The sequence below is a fragment of the Trichechus manatus genome, unplaced genomic scaffold, assembly GCF_000243295.1.
Source record: "Trichechus manatus latirostris isolate Lorelei unplaced genomic scaffold, TriManLat1.0 scaffold00078, whole genome shotgun sequence".
Classification (NCBI taxonomy): domain Eukaryota; kingdom Metazoa; phylum Chordata; class Mammalia; order Sirenia; family Trichechidae; genus Trichechus; species Trichechus manatus.
Genome location: NW_004444014.1, coordinates 2,963,309 through 2,982,989, shown reverse-complemented (window position 1 = coordinate 2,982,989; position 19,681 = coordinate 2,963,309). Strand labels below are relative to the sequence as shown.

Here is a 19,681-nt window from a genome sequence, read left to right as displayed (position 1 = left end):
CACTTCCTCTTTTTTCCCTCTTTTTTCTTTCTGGGATTTTGGATTTAAGGAACATTCAGAAGAAACAACTTGAAAATATCTACTCTCTCTTTCTTTTTTGTTCTAAGAAAAATATTTAGTCATCTTGTTTTTCCGTATTTCATGCATAAACAGTGGTTATTTAATAATTTTTTTTGCACCTCAACAAAAGACAACAGGTGTTTATTTTATAACTGTCTTTGAGAAAACTTCACATAGACCTACTTACTATAGAGAGTTTATGAAATCTACACCTCAAAGTCATAATACTCTATTTTAGGATACTATATCTAAAAGCATGACTTCTCAAATTCTTTATTATTATAAGTAGTTCTTGCACGTAGATGTTACATTACAATAGCAAAAAAAAATGTAAAGTTCTTTTGCAAATTAAATGTGGTTATTGTTGTTGTTAGGTGCCATTTGAGTCGGTTCCAACTCATATCAACCCTATGTACAACAAAACGAAACACTGTTCATTCCTGCACCAGCCTCACAATCCTTGCTATGTTTGAGCCCATTGTGGCAGCCTCTGTGTCAATCCAGCTCATTGAGGGTCTTCTTCTAAAAATATGGAACGCTTCACAAATTTGCATGTCATCCTTGTGCAAGGGCCATGCTAATCTTCTCTGTGTCGTTCCAATTTTAGTATATGTGCTGCCGAAATGAGCACGTTTAATAAAATTTGATGAATGATTAAAGTTGAAAATCAACAAAGACTTGGGATTTATTTATTAATTAATTTCGTAATTTATACAAAAAATGTATCCAGGTCATTTAGAAAATGGGTCCTATTTCTTATGATTTAGATCCACTAGTTAATTGGTTTCTCTGCCTGTCTGGTTGTCAATTGTGACGTCTGCATTGCTTATAACCAACATGTCCATAAACAGAGCAAAGTTACTAGTTTAATATGCTTCAGTTTGTGGGCAACAGGAGGGAAGCAGCCTGTGTGTACATGTTCCCCTTGGGTTTGTTTGTTTGCCGGGTTACACGTCAGAGAAAGCCAGGCTACGTCTGTCTGCACAACACCCACACAACTGGGCTGTTTTGACGGTGTAGCCAACCAACTCATTGATTCAGTGGCAAATATCAATTGCTTAACTGAATTTCCTGCTTGTCTACTGGAATTGAATGGTTAATGAACTTCAATTCGTTGATCCAATAATGCTTTTATGGAAAATATGTTCTTCTTTATTTGAAAAGACTAATGATTAGTTTTTTTTCAGCTTTACATGCACACAAATAACCAGTCTAGGATGATATGAAGAACACTGGTTCTTTATATCCAAGAGATCTGTACTCCTCTAGTCCACCTTGTCCATCATCTATGTCAACCCAAGAAAATCCTGAACACACAGACTGACTTCTCATTGTCCACTAACTGAAATATATTAAATTAATAACTTAGGAAAATTGATTTAAACCTCACACCCCACTTTCTCTCACCCCCACCATCTTCTAGCTCACCTCTTACTTCTAGCCTCAATGTCATCACTTATAAATGAAAAATGTAAACCAGTTAATCTCAAATTTGTTTTTTATGAACTTCTGATAACATATTCATCTGTGACACTTACCGGCCTTCCTCATTGTAGAATTGCTGCTTAGTTCTGCTTCTAGTATCTCAGAAGACAAAGTAAAGTATTATAATGAAATGTGAAAAGACCTGGAGTTATAAAACCAAAAGGGAAGAACACACTCAGCATTTCTCAAGCTGAAAGAACTAAAGAAAAAATTCAAGTCTCGAGTTGCAATAATGAAGGATTCTATGGGCAAAATAATGAACGATGCAGGAAGAATCAAAAGAAGATGGAAAGAATACACGAAATCACTTTACCAAACCATTTCAGGAGGTAGCATATGATAGAGAATCAGTGGTATTAAAGGAAGAAGTCCTCAATAGAGAATCCCTGACGGAGCAGGAGAAAAGTGGGGTACAAAACTCAAATTCTAGTAAAAAGACCAGACTTAATGGTTTGATTGAGACTGGAGGGACCCCAGCAGACATGACCCCTGGACTCTCTGTTAGCCCAAAACTAAAACCATTCCTGAGGCCAACTCATCAGACAAAGATTAGACTGCACTATGGGACATAAAATGATACTTGTGAAGAGTGTGCTTCTTAGCTCAAGTCAACACATGAGACTAAATGGGCAGTTCCTGTTCAGAGGTGAGATGAGAAGGCAGAGAGGGTCAGAAGCTGGTTGAATGGACACGTGAAATCCAGGGTGGAAAGGAGGAGTGTGCTGTCACATTATAGGGAAAACAGCTAGGGTCACCTAACAATGTGTATGTATAAATTTTTGTATGAGGGACTAACTTGAATTTTAAACTTTCACTTAGAGCACAACAATGTAAAAAAAAAAAAAAAGAGGAAGAAGTCCAAGCTGCACTAATGGCATTGGTGAAAAACAGGCCTCCAGGAATTGACAGAATATCAATTAAGATGTTTCAACAAATGGATGCAATCCTTTAAGTGCCCACTTGTCTATGCCAAGAAAATTTGGAAGACAGCTACCTGGCCAACCAATTTTTTGGAATGTGCCCATTCCAAAGAAAGATGATCCAACAGTATGCAGAAATTATTGAACAATATTATTAATACCACACACAAGTAAAATTTTGCTGAAGATCATTCAAAAACAGTTGCAGCAGTACATTGACGGGGAACTGCCAGAAATTCAAGCCAAATTCAGAAGAGGACGTGCAATGGATATCATTGCTGATGTGACATGGACCTTTCCTGAAAGCAGAGAATACCAGAAAGATATCTAACTGTGTTTTATTGACTATGCAAAGGCATTCAGCTGTGTGGACCATAACAAATTATGGACAACATTGTGAAGAATGGGAATTCCAGAACACTTACTTGTGCTCATGTGGAACCCGTAGATAGACCAAGAGGCAGTCATTCAAACAGAACAAGGGGATACTTCATGGTTTAAAATCAGGAAACGTGTGTCAGAGTTATCTCCTTTCACCATACTTATTCAATCTGTATGCTGAGTAAATGATCCAAGAAACTGGATTATATGAAGAAGATCATGGCATCAGGATTGGAGGAAGACTCATTAACAACCTGCAATATGCAGATGACACAACAACCTTGCTTGCTGAAAGTGAAGAGGACTTGAAGCCCTTACTGATGAAGATCAAAGCCTTCAGTATGGATTACGCCTCAAGATAAAGAAAACAAAAATCCTCACAACTGGGCCAGTAAGCAACATCATGCTAAATGGAGAAAAGATTGAAGTTGTCAAGGACTTCATTTTACTTGAATCCACAATCAACGCCCATAGAAGCAGCAGTTAAGAAATTAAAAGATGCATTGCACTGGGCAAACCTGTTGCGAAGACCTCTTTAAGTGTTGAAAAGCAGCGATGTCACTTTGAGGACTAAGGTACGCTTGACCCAAGCCATGGTATTTTCAATCACCTCATATCCATGTGAAAGCTGGAAAATGAATAAGGAAGACCAAAAAAGAACTGACGCATTTGAAATATAGTGTTGGCGAAGAATATTGGATATACCAATGACTGCCAGAAGAATGAACAAATCTGTCTTGGAAGAAGTACAACCAGAATGCTCTTTGGAAGTGAGGACGGTGAAACTTCATCTCATATACTTTGGACATGTTATCAGGAGGAACCAGTCCCTGGAGAACGACATCATGCTTGGTAATGTAGAGGGTCAGCAAAAAAGAGAAAGACACTCAGTGAGATGGATAGATGCAGTGACTGCAACATGGCCTCAAACATAGCAAAATTGTGAGGATGGGGCAAGACTGGGCAGTGTTTCCTTCTTTTGTACATAGGCTCACTATGAGTTGAAACAAACTCAACCTAACAATAACAACAACTGTGTCTCAGTACCTGTGACTCATCTCTATTATGTTTAGATTCTGTTTCCAATAAATGAAGCGTACACTGAAGGCTTCCCAATGAAGTTGACATTTCAGCTACATATTGGAATATGGGTAGGAGTTAGATTAGTGAAGAGAGAGAGAATAAAGGAGAGGTTTTCACACAGAAGAAGAATTATAAGCAAAGGCATGCAGATAAAAGAAATCACGATGCTCCCATGAAAGTGGATGTTGCTCAATTTACCTGCAGTGTATACTGGAAGAAGAGGTATGGCAATAGTTGGAATTTGGATGATTAGGCAGTGTCTATGCCATGGATGCTCTTATAATTAATCCAACAAATGGTAAGTAAGTTTTTCTATTTTCCAATAGGTGTTTTAAGTGATAACAAAGACTCTTACAATGGAGCTTACATTCATAAGCCTAGAAGTTCCTGATGGCTCTAGGGCATAGAATTGGAGCTGATGCACAGTGTGGTTGGAAGGGAGAAGAAAGTTGTGTTAAAACAGGAATACCAGTTGGGGAGCTGTCACAGCGATCCAAGCAGGAAATGATGAGGACTTAATCTAAGGCACTGAGGTGGGCGTGGAAAAGGAATTATTTTCCTTGGCATGGCCATTACCTGGGAACCCATAGACTGAAGCCTCCACTTCTGTTTCCATAGTATGGTGCTGTTCTTCTGTGCTTATTTGGGATTGTGGTAAGTTATGGTATATTTTACCTAATTTATTTTTAAATGAACAATTACAAAAACATGTCAGAGCTGCATACCAATTAATGAACCCCTGTTGGGGTGAGGTAAGGCTCACTGAGGCTGGATTGAGGTGTTCATAGAAGCTGTAGGGGAGACCTGCTGGCATGGTAGCCAAAGAGAGGCTTCTGGGCCCACACTGGATTCCTCAATGTCATATGTTCATGGCAGAGCTGTTTTCCTTGCTCCTTGCTCCACAGTTACCCATCTCACGGTTGTATATTCCAAGAACTATCAGGACTGAATTGTTCCCAGCCCTCCTGCCCCCCATGAATGTTCTCAACAGAGGATACACGGTGTATGACAACATAGTATAAGGCAAAGAGCCAGAGACCTAGAAGGAGGCAACTTCTGTTTGTTTTTTTGGTTTATGAACTATGAAACATTACACAAATGCTCACTTGTATTCTTACGTAAGTACTGTATGATGTTTCATTTGTTTATTGCTGTGTAACAAACCACACTAAAATCTAGAGGCTTAAACTAACAAAGATTTAGTATTTCTCTCAAATCTATGGGTTAGCAGTCTGGGTAGTTTTATTTTTGCTTGTCTGGACCAGTCATAACCAGTTGCCATTGAGTCAGTTCTGACTCGTGGTGACCCCATGTGTGTCAGAGTAGAACTGCACTACATAGGGTTTTCAATGGCTGATTTTTCAGAAGTAGATTGCCAGACCTTTCTTCCAAGGTTCCTCTGGCTAGACTCAAACCACCAGGCTTTCATTGAGCAGCCAAGTGTGCTAGCCATTTGCACCACCCAGAGACTCCGTACCAGTCATAGGGCTGCAGGTATCAGATGACTTCTCTGTCAGTTGAAGCTGATTGTCATCCACTGTGCCTCTTTCACAAGATCTCTCATCCTCCAGAAGGCTAGACTGAACTTTTTCAGAATATGGAGGTCTCAGGGTTCCAAGAGAGTGAAAGTGGAAGTGTGAGGTATCTTTGGGCCTTACCTCAGAAGGCACTGTCTTAGTCATCTAGTGCTGCTATAACAGAAAGACCACAAGTGGATGGTTTAAAGAAGAGAAGTTTATTTCCTCACAGTTAAAGTAGGCTAAAAGTCCAAATTCAGGGCATCAGTTCCAGGGGAAGGCTTTTTCTCTCTATCGGCCTTCTTCTCTGCGGTGTTCCTCCAGACTAGGAGCTTCTCGGTGCAGGGACCCCTGTCCAAAGGACCCGCTCTGCTCCCGGCACTGCTTTCTTGATGGTATGAGGTCCCCCTGTCTCACTGCTCACTTCTGTCTTTTATATCTCAAGACACTGCCTCAGGATACAATCCAATCTTATAGACTGAGTTCTGCCTTACTAACACAACTGCCAACTGCCGCTCATCCTCCCTCATTAACATCATAGAGGCAGGATTTACAACATATAGGAAAACCAAACAATACCAGGAATCATGGCCCGGCCAAACTGGTACACACATTTTTGAGGGGAGATAATTCAATCCATGACAGTCACATAGCATCACTTTTGCTAAATTCTATTGTTCAATGCAAATCACAAGGTCCGCCCAGGTTCAAGGGGGAGGGAACATATGCTCTACTTCCTAATGGGAAAAGTGGCAAAGTCTTTGCTGCAAAGGAGCATGGGAAAAATTGTTGCACCCGTCTTTGAAAAGAATTTACCCCATATGAATATAATAAAAATAACACCATGGCCTGAAGTTTCCTCTCTGGCCAGGACCAATCATGAAGCTCAGGAAGAATAAAGCTCTAAGCCTAGCATCTCATTTTAGATTTCCTCTTCTGACTCTTCAGATCTACAAACACCCTGGACTATAAGCCTACTCCATGATTCTTTCCAGAAATCTCAGAGTCCTAAGATGACATTATTTTCCCTCATGGCGTAGTCATTAAGAGCGATGGCTGCTAACCAAAAGGTTCAGCAGTTCAAATCTGCCAGGAGCTCCTTGGAAACTCTATGGAGCAGTTCTATCTGTCCTATAAGGTTGCTATGAGTCGGAATAGACTCGACAGCAATGGTTTTTTTTTTTTTTTTTTTTTTTTAACCTGGTGGGATAGAAGATATTTTGGAGAAACAGTCCCATGAACTTTAACTTGTACTCCTTGAACACGATGAGGAATGTATGCTTTAAAAAAAATAAGTATGTAATCGCTACTCAGTAGAAGAATCTTGCATAAGCTGGAAAATTGTTATTTGTAACAGCTAAGAAATTCCACTCTTAATGTTGACTTCAGTCAATCTCAGTTGTAATGAAAACTCTACTTGCTAACCAAAGATGTCCATGCTTCAGATGAAGGGCCACTTAATTCAAGCTTGATGCCACACAAGTTAAGTCTGACTAAGGGTTTATTGCCATGGGTTTAGAAACATATTATCTCTCCAGTTAAGAAGCTGAAGATTCTAAGAGCTGACCAGCCTTATCAGCAGAGAGATTCAATGCTGTGATATGGGAGGTGCCAAATGTGTCCCTTCACTTAAGACTTCTTCCTTCGACCATATGCCTCATAACCGGTAATCCCATGACTCAAGACTCATCCCAATTAGTATTGAAATCCACAATTTCTCTACTAAAGTGCAAAATTTCAGAGGGCCTAAGGTATGATCTGGAGCTATTTTTGGTCCACACCTTCAGCAGGCCGTGTGCTAGGCAAACTCTCAGCTGAAAGCAGTGCTCTATAGCAGAAATTTTTAACTCAATGATTCATGGACCTTTAATGAGCTGGTGATGGACTTCCAGGGACCTGTGGGCCCTGGAAATTCCTGCAAAGCTTCAGTTTTAACAAGGGACTCCTCATTCTTGTCTCTCTGGGGAGTGACAGGAGAAGTTTAAACTCATGCAGCTGCACTTTTCTAGAGAAAGGGCCTCAGCTGTCATCACATTCCCGACGAGATCCTTGATCCAAAAAAATTTAAAATAATAAAAAACACAGGATGGGATGAGGGATACAAAGTGGTCCAGGAAGGGTGGATGGCTGAGAGGAAGGGAGTGAATCTGAATGGGAAGACAGAGAGCCCTTGAGACAAAAGATCCTAAGTTCACAACTTGGCTGCCGACCAAGATCCTAACTCTTGCTCAGCAATGGCCCAGACCCTATTCCCATTGATCATTGCAGTAGCTCCTCTAACCCGTTCCCCTCAACCCCAGAAAGAGACCCTTGGTCACTTGCTCTTTGAATTCTTTGCCACCCAGCCTTTACAATAACCACTTTCCCCATAGTTCAGAATCTCATAAAAGAGCTGGGCTATATGCTTGGGCAGGGAAGCAACTGCATTTCTCACTTTTCCCTCATCCCTCTGGCCTGAGGATTAGTAAGCCTCTCTCAAAGTATAACATCTTTCATATCTTAAAAGCAATATATACCCATTATGGAAAATTTGGAAACTACAAAAGGTATAAACCAAACCTGTTGCCATTGAGTCGATTGTGACTCATAGCGACCCTATAGGACAGAGTAGAACTGCTCCATAGGGTTTCCAAGGAGCAACTGGTGGATTTGAACTGCTAACCTTTTGTTTAGCAGCCAAGTATCTTAACCACTGCACCACCAGAGCGCCTAGGAAGGTATAGAGAAGGGAATTAAGGAATACTGATATTCACACCACCAGTGGTATGCTCTTAACTTCATACACACCCCATCAAACTCTTCTATTCTTCTCCAATTCTTAGCAGTAGAGACAGATCTTAGAAAGATGCTCAAAAGTTAGTAAAATAGCTAGGTAAATGTTTACTAAAGTATGTTGAGTGTGTTCTGTGATTTACTACTTCCGTAGAATATTAATAGATGCTTCATGTTAACAGTATTCTGTGGTCAAACAAGTTTGGGAAATGCTCGGTTTAATAAAATTAAATAAGTTTCTTGATCACTGAGTCTTTAATATACAATATACATTGAGAATTCCCAAGAAAAAGATAGGCCATGAAGCATATCACCAATGCATTTTCACCATAGAACCCTCTCCTACAGAGCATTTTATTTGACTAATATTCTATGAATATTTTAGGAAATGCTAAGCCAAATTAAAAATCAGAGGAAACAAATTCTGTGACAAGTTCTGGCTCTACCACTTACTCAATATTTGACCTTAGTTTTCTATTCCAAAAAACCCATCGCTGCCAAGTCGATTCCAAATCATAGTGACCCTATAGGACAGAGTAGAGCTGCCCCATAGAGTTTCCAAGGCTATAAATCTTTACAGAAGCAGACTGCCACATCTTTCTCCCACAGAGCAGCTAGTAGGTTCGAAAGGCTAACCCTTCAGTTAGTAGTTGAGCACTTAACAATTTGTGCCAAGAGGGCTCCCTAGTTTCCTATTACTAGGTGTTATGAACTTAATTGTGTCCCCCAAAAATGTGTGTCAACTTGGCTAGTCCATGATTCCCAGTATTGTGTGGTTGTCTTCCATTTTCTGAGCCAATGTAATTACTTGTGTGTTGTTAATCCTAACCTCTATGATATTAATGAGGCAGATTATAGCCAGTTATGTTAATGAAGCAGGACACAATCTACAGGATTAGGTTGTGTCTTGAGTCAATCTCTTTTGTGATACAAAAGAGAGAAGCGAGCAGAGAAGAAAGGGACCTCATACCACCAACAAAGAAGCGCTGGGAGCAGAGCGTATACTTGGCACCTGATGTCCCTGTGCTGAGAACCTCCTAGACAAACAACAGAGAGAGAAAGCCTTCCCCTAGAGGTGGCAGCCTGAATTCAGAATTGTAGCCTACTAGACTGTGAGAGAATTAACTTCTGTTTGTTAAAGCCATCCACTTGTGGTAGTTTTGTTATAGTAGCAGTAGATAACTAAGACACTAGGTAACACATTGCCCCAACACTTATTGGCTTAAAAAAACATTAATTATCTCTATTTCTATGTAGGTCAGGAATCCAGGAGGGACTTAGTTAGAGGCCAAGAGTCTGGGTAGGACCCCTCACAAAGCTGCAATGAAAGTTTTGGCCAGAGCTGCTGTCGTCTTAAGGCCCAACTGGGGAAGGCTCTGCTTCCAAGTTCACTCATGTGGTTCTTGGCACAATTCAGTTCCTTGCCAGTTGTTGCACTGAGGGCCTCAGTTTCTCACTGGCTGTTGGCCAAAAGCTGTCCTCAGCTCTTTACCATGCGGACCTCTCCAGCTTGCTTCATCAGGGCAAGTATGTGAAAAAAAGTCCAAGAGAGAGGACAAGCAAGAAGGAAGAGACAGTCTTATGACCTTATCTCAGAAATGACATCCCATCATATTTGCCATATTCTATCTGTTAGAAGCAAGTGACTATGTCTTGCCCATGTGCAAGGGGAGGGGATTATAGAAAAATGTAAGTAATAGGAGGTGAGGATCATTGGGAGCCGCTTACGAAGCAGTTTATCACAACTACTAATACAGAGCACAGATCTTCAATCTGAAAGAAGTTGTGGTGGAAACCTGATCCCCATATTAAAAGGTAAGAGAACTGAGGTCCCCTTAGGGTCATGTTTGTTTCATCAGATCACATGGCACCAGGCTATGGCAATCCCTTAGTAGGGACTCAAGTTGTCTGAGTATTAGTTTGGTGTTTTTTTTTCCACCATAGCTGGCTGCCCCAGTGTCTGTATTAGTAATTAGGGTTAATCTCAGTTTCTGTATTTCTAAGATGGGGTAAATAATCTCTGGGCTGCCTTCCTCCCCCCCACAGAAGTTGGTAGAAAACCAAAAAATAAATCAAAGAAGTGAAAATGCTTTGAAAATCATAAAATACTATAGATACTCAAAGTTATGTTTTTATCGTTACTGTTTATAATGATAAAATAATCATTATAATGATTATTGTAACGATGCTTAGACTTAGGCATTATCAAATTTGTGAGATGATATTTCTTTTTGCTCCTCTTTTTCCTTTCTTTGATGGTGCTCGCACCAACTCGGGTGAGAGTAACACTTGTATTTACTGTTGAGGGAGCCCACAGAGCCAGAACTCCTGTCTCTTTCCCACTCAGGTGCTTCCAGTGCCATTTACTGGCTCTTCTCACTGCTCTTCCATCAGAGTCTAATAATCCTGAGTTCCACCCTGGAAGTTCCCCTCTCTCCTTAGTAACAGTGCCTGTTTGACCTAAAAGAATTGAGCTTCTTTCCTAAGCAGTGCCCATGTGATGAGAATGGATCTAAGATACTGCAAAGACTCAACGTCCTTCCACCTGGCCTCTCTATCACATGAGATAGAGGAAAAGGTCCACCACCTCTGAGGAACCTTCCATGATCCCCACCACCAGAAGTATTTTCTCACGCACCTGAACCCTTACCTTGCTTAGACTTGGAGCTACCATTTGTTGAGGATCCACTTTGTACTAGATATTTTTTGAGCACTTTATGTGGCTATCATTGATCTTCAAACATACACACTCCTTGTATAGATAAGATCCATGAGACTAGACAAGGTTAAGTCCCTTGTCTGTTTTTATCATCGCAAAAGAACATGGAATCAGCCCACCAAGTACAAGCCAAGCCCATTGCCTTCAAGTCAATCCCGACTCATAAGGACCCTATAAGACAGAGTAGAACTGCCCTTTAGGGTTTCCAAGGAGTGGCTGGTGGATTCGAACTACTAACCTTTTGGTTAGCAGCCTGGGCTCTTAACCACCGCGCCACCAGTGCTCCGAATCAGCCCACATTGTGTCTAATTCCAAAGCCAAAGTTTGTATCCTTTTACACACCTCTGTGAATTCCCAGGTTCTTTATTGTATTCTCCAGTAGGTTCTACACAACTTGGAGGAGGGGGAAAATAAGTTTGCCTTGTGCCTGGCACAGTGTTGGAAGGGGGCGTTGGTGGTTCAGTGGTATAATTCTCCCTTTCCATGTGGGAGACCCAGGTTCAATTCTCAAGATTGTCAGGCCAGTGCACCTCATGTGCAGCTACCACTCTCTATCAGTGGAGGCTTGTGAGTTGCTATGATGCTGAACAAGTTTCAGTGGAGCTTTCAGACTAAGATGGACTAGGGAAAAAAAGCCTGGAGATCTACTTCCAAAAATCAGCCAGTGAAAACCCTATGGATCACAATGGTCCAATAAACAACCAATTGTTAGGCTGGTACAGGACTGGCCAGTATTTTCTTCCATTATGCATGGAGTCACCATGAGCTGGGAATGACACTACAGCAGCTAAAAACAACAACGACAATTAATGATTGACATCCACTACCCTTTTCAGGTATATTTATCATTTTGACCTTCTTTCTAAGATCCTTGAGGTCAACATCTTGCCTCATATTCCCCTCAGCAGCTGAGATGTCTTCACATTTATCTTTCACCTCACGAGTGACAGGCAGTGACCCATGAAGTAAAATCATGAGTTCAGTGGCTGGATATAGGTGATTGTTTGCCACAGACTGTACACCTAAGCCTAGTCAGCCCGGAAGTGCCTGCCAGTGGATGGCTCCATACCACACTATCCTGAAGAAAGAATGAAGTGGTGTCCTGATGACTCTTGTTCATTATATACAAAGGATGGTACCTCATACTGAAGGTTTTCCTTTAATTTGTTCTAAATTATCTCCTTTACACTTCAGAGAAGGCAACCTCTTCTTTTATGTTCCTTGTTGGAAGTCAGTTTATCCACACATGTGAGGAGAGAAGAGGATGTTAGACATTTCCGAATGGTCTTTACATTTGTTCCAAAATAGGTATTCTTCCAAGAGTCTGACATAGTACCTTTTTAATCTCCCCATGCTGCCCACATTTTAACCTTATCTCAGCCTTAAACATTAGCATAGCTGATTGTGTATATAATTAAAGTGTTTGTTTATAGAGCTTTATACCACAAGCATAAAACACTAATTGGGTGTCAGTCTGTCAGTTCACATTGCCAGCAGAAGTCTTCTTGACGTTTTCCCAAATTTCTCTCACTTTCATTCACCTTGTCTCTACTTCTTGGCTCCTTACCCTCTTTTCCTCCCTTCCTGATGTAATTGAGAACAGGAATCACCCTGTCAAGTTAATTTCCTGTTCTTTTGCCAAATGTTCTTTATTTCATTTATTTATTGGACTCATGCATGTCCCCAGAGTTTACAACAATCCAGAGATTCACAGAATTTCAATTTAGTACTTCCTTTGCTACTACAGGCAGTCCTCCACGGTACGAACGAGTTCCATTCCTAAGTCTGTCTTTAAGTTGAATTTGTACATAAGTTGGTACAGTTAGGTACAGTTCGTATCTAACATTAGTTAGTCAAATGTTTGTCTTAGTATATAGTGTAAATTTCTATGCATAAAAACATTAAAGAAACACTTCCAGATATACTAAAACATCTTTAATATAATAATACAATAATAATAGTAATGTTTTGATGCACATCGCAAAGTAGCGCCCACTTGTTATTACGAACCATTGTACGTACCTCAAATTTTTTAATGATAAATTTATACTTACATAACAAAAAATCTAGAGTGACAGTGTTTACAGATTTAGTTAATTCAGCTGCTCCATAATATCATCAGTGACACAAGTTTTTTCTATCTTTTCACTTCGTTCTTTTTAGCATGATGGTTTGGGAACTTGAAATAGCTCCCCTCAAGGCCTCTGAATGGCTGAAAACAATACCAAGCATCTCATCCTCAATTAATCTTGTCCCATGGTCAGAAGGGAAAAACAGCGTTCCTACCTAGAGTCCTTTTTTAAAAAATTTTATTATGTTTTAGGTGAAAATTTATAGTGAAAATTAGTTTCTCATTCAAAAATTTATACACAAATTGTTTTGTGACATTGGCTGCAATCCCCTCAATGTGTCAGCACTCTCCCCCTTTCCCTTTCCACCCAGCGTTCTCCATGTCTATTCACCCAGTTTTCCTGTCCCTTACTACCTTCTTTATCTTTGGTTTTGGACAGGTGTTGCCCGTTGGTCTCATATACTTGACTGAACTAAGAAGCACATTCCCCATATGTGTTATTGTTTGTTTTATAGGCCTATCTAATCTTTGGCTGAAAGGTGGACTTCAGGAGTGGCTTCAGTTCTGAGTTAGCAGGATGTCCGAGGGCCATACTCTTGGGGTTTTCCTCCAGTCTCTGTCAGACCAGTAAGTCTGATCTTTTTTCGTGAATTTGAATTTTGTTCTACAGTTTTCTCCCGCTCTGTCCAGGACCCTCTATTGTGATCCCTGTCAGAGCGGTCCGTGGTGGTAGCCAGGCATCATCTAGTTCTAGGCTCAGGCTGCTGGAGGCTGGGTATACCTTGAATTCTTAATCGGCTTTACAGGGGTTGGGTCATAACTATGGGATGTATATAAATTGGACATTCGTAACCTAGGGACTCCTGTAAATTCATCTCTCTATTGCTGCTCAAGCCTTAACCACTTGCATCTGTGCCAGAAAATATAACATTTATCTCACAGCTGAGGTGCAAATAGGATATTCCTTGAAATATCTTGTCCTTTATCCAGGAGCTATAAAAGACAAAAGCCAAAAAAAAAAAAAAAATCTGGTGAACATAGTATCAGCCTCCTAGCTCCAGCTGTGCTGTCTACGGTTACACTAACAACCATCATCTGTACAGTTTAAGCCCAAAGATTTACTGAATGCACACAAGGTTGTGATAATACCTCAATTCTCTTTGTGTAAAGATTCTATAGTATTTAAATTATTTGGTGCAAGATATAAAAAGTGGTATTAAATTTGTCTACATTGACATTAAAGAATTCCTACTTATCGAAAATTACCCAAGTACATGAATAACAGATGTCAGATCACATGTGCTCCAGGACTAGAGACAGTCAGAGACCAAGACTGGAATCTGACTCAGCCAAGGTGCAGCCACTGGGTCATTTCTGGGTGCCTTGGGCTTTTCTCTCTGAGGCATATCAGCTCTTCCTTGGGCAGCCCAGTTTCTCATCTCTTTCCACAGGGGAGAAATCTGCCCACTCCCAAAGGTCACAGCACTGTACTCACCCAGACAGGGTACCATCCCATGTGTGTCTGACAGCAGCAGACACTGAGGGGATCTCAGGCTTGGTTCAGGGCTGGAAAAGATTCCACTGTGTCCTCATAACACATATCATAATATTTCTCCCTGGGCCAGATACTCCCAGTGGGGCTTTTGCCAAAGGGCATGTTCAAGCAATTGCTGAGCATCTTGTCAGCCCAGAAATGAGACAGAGGAAACAATGCCATGTGATTTAAGGAAACAAACTTGACCCTACAGGACCTCAGTTCTCTTATCTTTTAATATGGGAATCAGGTTGTCTCTAAGACTTCATGCCTAAATGTAAAATATTTTTGAGAATTATAAGGATGTTAAGGAAATAGAATTTTTTAAACTTGAATGGTGTGAAGAAACTGAAAAATAAGCCATGGTTTTTATTTCCATATGTCTTCTAGATATAAAGTCACACGGTTAGTATGAGAACATAAAATTTATAATATAGCACTCAAAATACTTATAAAATTCTCAGTTTTGGTATAATGAATGACACAAAGATATCTTTAGGGAAATGAACTACTTTTTCAAATGGAATGGAGAATATTGAATCTTAAAAATAAAAAGAGAACACTATATATTCTTTGGGTGACTTTTATAATTTCATGTTTTATTTCTTCATGTCTCTATAAATGACACTCTTTTGGGTCCAATAGAAGGCAATTAAACTAGATACACACGCAAAAATTTACCAAAAATTCTTCCTTTGTATTTAGTATGTAGTTAACTTTTATATTTCATGAGGGATGGGGGAATACTGATTCCAATTTACACAGCAAATAAGTGAAGATTTGAGGAAAAAGCATTCAACCTATGATATTCGGTCCTACGCCCTGTTGAACAAGTTATTAACTGTGTGATTTAGGGAAGGTCCACCACATTCTGAGTGGCAGTTTCTCATCTGAAAAGAAGAACAGCAGTATTTTTCATATAATCTTACAAAGTTTTTGTGATACTAAAATAAGATGACATAGGGGAACTTCCTTAGTAAATAGAATCTACCATTTAAATTATTTATATTCAGGCATCTTCATTACAAAGCTGCTTTTTTTCTTCACACTGTATATGATAATCAGTAAAGACGATGCCATTGAATTCAGCAAGCTTTGGGCATCCTACCTAGCCAGTCAGTACCAGCTTACCTGCTTTCATTCTAGGCCTAAGTCAAGGGTCCCAGCCTCAGCAGGGCGGCAGCACTAGCGGAGTTCCAGCTAGTGATTTTTTTTTTTTTACATAGGAAGTAATGGTATCTGAAAATAATGACAGTTTCATATCCGCTTTCCCAGTCTTTACATCTTTTATTTCTTTTTCTTACCTATGGCTCTGGCTGGGACTGGCAGTAAAATGTTGAATGAAATTATTTATAGACGATAATCTTATTTTCTGATACTTAACCAGTCTTTCTTTGCTTTTCTTGTGTGACATTTTTGAAGATTACACACCAAAACGCTCCTCAGTTGAGTTGTCTGAAGTTTCTTCTTGATGAAATTTGGGTTGTACATTTTGGCAGGAATACCCCATTAATGACATTGTGTTCTCAATGCATCATATTAGGAGGCATAAGATGCTACTCATGATAGAAAATTTCAATCATCTGGTTAAAGTGGTGTCTGCCACGCTTTTCCATTTGTAATTAACAGTAAATAAATAGTGAGTTTTTGAGATTATGTAAATATACCGTTATTCTTCAAAGTTTTGCCCACTAGCTTAATCATTCATTGATGATTCTGGCCTTAATTAATTATGATGATGATGGTTGCCGAGTAGTAATTTTCTAAGTCCATCTTTTTTTCTGCATTTAGTAATAAGCTTTCTACTATAAGGAGGAAATTTGCCACTTTATTTATTTTTATAGCTCTATGGGCTCATCAGTTCTTTTTATTCAGTTGGTTATAATTATTTGCCATTATTACTTACTTTGAGCTTCACTTTTCTTAGCGCTGTCCAGTGAGAACCCCTTCAAGCTGACTCCTGTGTCATTTTGATATGTCACTATTATTCTCTGAGCACTTCTTTACTTTCTTGCACAACAAAAATCCCTGGTTCCTTTTAGTAGAGAATGGTAATAGAATCTAAAATCTGGGTGTTAGGTATGGCTGTTGCTTCTGGAGTATCATAGTTTCTAGAGATAGGAAATTAAAGCAAGTTTGTATGTATACACACACGTTTCATTTGCGTCGGTGTGTGTTTTATCTAGTCTGCAAATCTGAGTCTTTTGTTGAAATGTTTATTGTACTTACATTATGTATAATTATTGAAATCTCAGTTTATCTCATCGGATTTTTATTCTTTTTTTACTCCAATTTTTGTTTCTTTTTTTGGCCCTCAGCCCTCTTTGGAGCCCTGGTGGCACAGTGGTTAAGAGCTTAGCTGCTAACCCAAAGGTCAACAGTTTGAATCTACCAGCTGCTCCTTGGAAACCCTATGGGGCAGTTCTACTCTGTCCTATAGGGTCGCTGTCAGTCAGAATCGACTCGATGGCAACAGGCTTTTTTTTTTTTTTTTAATTAATCATATATTATTACTTCATATTCCCCCCCTTAGCTTGTTATTAATGAATTCTTTTATTATTATTTTAGTGGTTATCCTAGGGATTAAAACATACACCATTCCCTGTATAGAGTATAAAATAAAAGACCTTACAAGACTTTAATAAGATACTCTTCTCTCTCTCCTATGTTACTATTTTCATTAATTTTCAGTCTACATATATTTCAAATGCCACAAGATACTGTTATTATTTTAAACAGTAAATATTTGATTAGAATTACTTACCCATTTACCTTCTTCAGTGCCCTTTATTTCTCTCTATGAACATTTTCCTTCAGCTCCAAAAAAAAAAAAAAATACTTCCAGGATTTCTTTTAGTGCAGGTCTGCTGGCAATAAACTATGTCCGATTTTTTTCTATTTTATAAGCTATTTTTGGTAGGCATAGAATTCTAGATTTAGAGGGGTTTTTTTGCTCAATTATCACTCCACTGTTTTTCTAAAATCTGTTCTCTGTCTTATTGTTACTACTTGGAAGGTAACCTAAGTTCAAGTTCTGACTATTTTGAAAATTTTCTCTTATCTTTGGTTTTCTACAGTCTTACTATGATATAACAAGGTATGGCTTTCTTTACATTTTTCTTGCTTTATTGCATTGGCTAGGACTGCCAGTGCACCATCAGTGCAAAGTAGTTATCCTGCTTGGGGACTGTAGAACTTTGGGATGTAAAACTTGATGTCTTTAGCAAATTTGGGGAAATTTCCAGCCATTATCTTTTCACATATTGCTTCTATCTTATTCTCTCTTTCCTCTCCTTCTGAGATGCCATCGTGTGTTAGATCTCTGCACTATGAACTTTATATCTTTTACGTTTTTTTTTCTGCATTTCCTTTTTTTTTTTCCTTTGTGTGTGTCCATTTAGGTGTTTTCTAATAATATACTTCCAGTTCACTAATTCTTTAGTCTGTGTCTGCTGGTAAAATACATCAATCTATTAAGTATTAATTTTAGTTATTATATTTTTCAGTTCTAGGATTTCCATTTCAATCTGTTGTATAGATCCAGTTCTCTGAGTAAATTATTTATATTTTTATTTTCAATATTTTTATCCTATTTGTTTTAAAGGCCTTATCTGATCATTTTAACGTGTGATTCTGTTTCTGTTGTCTATGTTTCCTCTTGGTTTTTAGTCATTCAGTCATGTTTCATGGTTTACCTGGGCACTTTTGATTGGATGCTGGATATTTCGTATAAAAAAAATATAGTGACTCGACATAAATTGTCTTTTCTTGGATAGGCAAATAAGATATTGTCAGATGGGCTTGATCCAATTGAGACTAGCTTATTTCAGGCTAGTCTTTATTCTTGAATATAGCCTTTTCAGATATATCATCTTAACATCTGAGTATTTACCAGGGACCCTCTTCTTTGATGGGCTCTGAATGCTAAGCCTTCTCTCCCTATTACCATGAGACTGTCAAAATCTCTGCTTAATCTTTGGCCTCTTAGCAGCAGTTTTCTTCATGATTTCTGAGAGTATTTCCCAACATGTGTTGCTCTGGAGTAAATAAATGCCTTGAGGAGAAATTATACAAAAAAGAAAAAAATTAGTTTCACCTTTCTGCAGTTTCCTTTTTTATGAGATCTTCCCTTGTCCAATTTTGGCCGTCTAGATAGCTCTGAACTCCAAGTTTTGTCTCCCTAACCCTGTGAGACTGCCAGAAGCTCTAGCCTGCCACTTTCTGTTTGGCCTTGGTGCCATGATCAGTGAGTCAGCAAACACCTCGAGGGGAAAAAAACAGCCATAAATGCTAGACTCACTTCCACGCACTTCACTTCTCTTCAAGATCTTGGATTTTCATGCCTGGTTGCCTTGGTTGCTTTCTAATGATTTCAAAGAGTTGCTTTGCTTTTTTTTTTTTTTTTTCCATTAAATCTACCTTTCATAGACTTCTTGGTGGAAGGTTTTGTCTGGCACCAGAAAACCATCATAGCCAGAAACAGAAATGTTTCTTATTTTTACTGAATCCTGTAAGAATGGAGACATCCCAGGGTGGTGCAAACAGTTAAGTGCTCAGCTGTTAACCGAAAGGTTGGTGGTTCGAGTATACCCAGAAATGCCTCGGAAGAAAGGACTGGCAATATACTTCAAAAAAATCAGCCATTGAAAACATAATGGAATTCGTAAGGAAGAAATAAAAGAATCTCTATTTGCAGATAATATGATCTTATACACAGAAAACCCCAAAGACTCCACAGGAAAACTACTGGAACTAATAGAAGATTTCAGCAAAGTATCAGGATACAAGATAAACATACAAAAATCAGTTGGATTCCTTTACACCAACAAACAGAACTTCGAAGAAATCACCAAATCAATACCATTTACAATAGCTCCCAAGAAGATAAAATACTTAGGAATAAATCTAACCAGAGACAGATGAGACCTATACAATGAAAACTACAAGACACTACTGCAAGAAACCAAAACAGCCCTCCATAAGTGGAAAAACATACCAATTCATGGATAGGAAGACTCAAAATTGTGAAAATGTCAGTTCTACCCAAAGCTATCTACGTATACAATGCAATCCCGATCCAAATTCCAACGGCATATTTTAATGAGATGGAGAAGCAAATCACCAACTTAATATGGAAAG

At 39.1% G+C, this 19,681-nt stretch overlaps 1 non-coding gene across 1 annotated transcript; it reads right to left on the bottom strand.

Moving 5' to 3' along the window:
- Positions 1 to 584: 584 nt before the first annotated feature.
- Positions 585 to 691, bottom strand: LOC111821354 (U6 spliceosomal RNA). The gene has a single exon (XR_002824787.1). It is a non-coding gene; the product is annotated as a U6 spliceosomal RNA (small nuclear RNA).
- Between the last annotated feature and the right edge of the window lie 18,990 nt (positions 692 to 19,681).